The sequence below is a fragment of the Sardina pilchardus genome, chromosome 2 (assembly GCF_963854185.1).
Source record: "Sardina pilchardus chromosome 2, fSarPil1.1, whole genome shotgun sequence".
NCBI lineage: Eukaryota > Metazoa > Chordata > Actinopteri > Clupeiformes > Clupeidae > Sardina > Sardina pilchardus.
Genome location: NC_084995.1, coordinates 46,570,943 through 46,573,442, shown reverse-complemented (window position 1 = coordinate 46,573,442; position 2,500 = coordinate 46,570,943). Strand labels below are relative to the sequence as shown.

The following is a 2,500-nucleotide window of genomic DNA, read 5'->3' as shown; positions in this document are numbered from 1 at the left end:
TGCGCTAACCAGTACACCACGGCTGCCCCATGGATATTCCACCATTTGAGGAATTAAGCTCATTTCCCACCTCCCCTCAAGCAAAACAATTGATATTTGCCTTTTACCCGTTCATCCAGCCCTTCTGTGAGCCTGGCGATATAACTTTCGGCTCCAGCCTAGCGTATATCATTGAATCGGATTAGACCATTAGCATCTCGCCTGCTAGCATCATGTTTAAAAGTGACTAAGATTTCCGGTAATTTTCCCGTTTAAAACTTGTTTCTTCTTGAGTTAGAAAGTGCAAAAATTTAAACGGAAAATGAAACGGGGTGATTTTCTTAGCTGATTTGACATGAAATAATAATATTCATGGAACTACAATCTCATCTGGCGTAATATTCATGGAACTACACTCTCATCTGGCGTAATAATCATGGAACTACTTTCTCATTCTGGTGTTATAATCATGGAACTACACTCTCATCTGGCGTAATATTCATGGAACTACACTGAAAATAGACCCATAGGCAACAAGCAGGACTAGTGCATGATAGATATCACTGCGCCCATGATACGTTCACAATGTACCTTGATAATTACACCAGAATGAGAGTGCAGTTCCATGTCAAATCCTAGAAAATCGCCATATTTTATTTTCCGTTGTCATATTGCACTTATAACTTGAGAAGAGAGAAGTTTTAAATGGGAAAATTACCGGATATCACTTTAAGCGTGATGCTAGCTGGCGAGATGCTAAAGGTTTAAGCCGTTTCAGTGATCTATGCTAGGCTGGAGCTAAAGTTTGTATCACCAGACTCACAGAATGGCTGGATGAACGGGAAAAAGGTCAATAAAACTTAATTCCACTTTTAAAAAGACCATATGTACACTTATTACGCAAGAAAATGATTATTTGGAATTAAACTTAATAGTTAAACTTAAAGTAAGTGGGTGCTTTATTCCGATTTTAAAGCGGAATCTATTAATTCCTTTATCATATAAACCTTTATTCCGCTTCAAGTTTATTCTGTTTGTTTTGGCACATGCTCGTATGAGGAAGAAGAAGAAGAAGCGCATGCTCGTTTCACTGCAAATTCAACTCCACCAGTCCTTGCTTCGGACTTTCATCCACTGCTCTTTGGATTTGCGAGTGGGATATGGGAGTGGGCTGAAGTAATTAATTCGGAATTTAAAAACATAATGTAAACACAGCAACTGTCCAGTTCTATGGGTGCCTCTCATTCAAATCTTTATAAATCCTCCCTTCCTTCCTCGGTCCTTGTTCCCACTGATCTAGATAAAGAATGATGGGTCGGCAACACTGGGATAGTCTATCCAGTGCTGGTTATAGATCAGTGGGAATGAGCCTGGAGGGCCGAGCATCGAGGAGAGAGATTGAGAATGGGCAGATATACAGTCTATGGGGCTAGCTACTAACTCTTAGCATCTTTGGGCTACCTATTAGCTAGTAGTATGGTTGGGCTAGCTCTGCTATTTATTAACTAGTAGCAACTTTGGCAGGGCTGCCAAGTCTCACGCTTTGAGCGTGACAGTCACGCAATTTGACCCATTCTCACACCACATGCCATACTTGACATTTCTCACGCAAAATATTTCCCCATTCAGTGCACTATATATATTTTTTTTTTCATGATAATCAACTTTGGTCCTTGCCTTACAACTCTGACCAATCCATCACTCCTTTGCCTAAGTCTAACCAACCACGGAAGGCATCACGCAAATCAGAAGCAACGTAAGGCGGGTCTTGGCATCTCTAACTTTCACACACAACAGCGCCGACTCCAACAATTAGATTGGAAAACATTCTCCTGCTTGCCAGATTTTGTTCACTGTTGATTCCCTTTTTCTCCTTGATTTTCCAAGATAACGTTAAGGCTGCTAGGTCTATTTGTTACCATTGTCCATTGTCCTATAGCTTACTTGTTGCAGAGCTGTGTAACATGGATTTGCCTCTTTCTTGATAAGTTCACACTTGAAAAAACGACTCTAATCAGAGCTGCCAAATGTCACGCTTTGAGTTTCCAAGTTAACGTTAAGGCTGCTAACACACATCTCACGCTAGCCATTTTCTGAAACTTGGCAGCCCTGACTTTGGGCTAACTATTAGTTCATAAGATCTTTGGGCTAGCTATTAATTAGTAGCATCTTTTGACTAGCTATTAGCTATTAGTATCTGTTCTAATCAGTTTAATATCTGATATGTCCTCGGCCTGAGGACTATATATTAATCTGATTTTTGGAACAGGGAGATGAAAGTGGGGCTTGCATCGACCCGTTATTGCAGTGACTCCGGGAACGGTGCACATCTCTCTTGAATTTCCCCTTGGGGATCAGTAAAGTATCTATCTATCTAGCTAGCTAGCTAGTAGCACATTTTGGCTAGCCCTGCTGTTTATTAGCTGGTACAGGGCTGCCAAGTTTCAGAAAATGGCAAGCGTGAGAGAGACATTTTTTTTCACTGTCACACTCAAAGCATGACATTTGGCAGCTCCGATTA

At 40.9% G+C, this 2,500-nt stretch overlaps 1 protein-coding gene and 1 pseudogene across 2 annotated transcripts in view; one reads left to right on the top strand and one right to left on the bottom strand.

The window, feature by feature from the left end:
- Nucleotides 1-2,500, bottom strand: part of LOC134058863 (HERV-H LTR-associating protein 1) — a 22,690-nt gene that overhangs the window by 6,388 nt on the left and 13,802 nt on the right. The window lies entirely within an intron of this gene.
- On the top strand, nucleotides 2,147-2,312 carry LOC134075740 (U2 spliceosomal RNA; annotated as a pseudogene).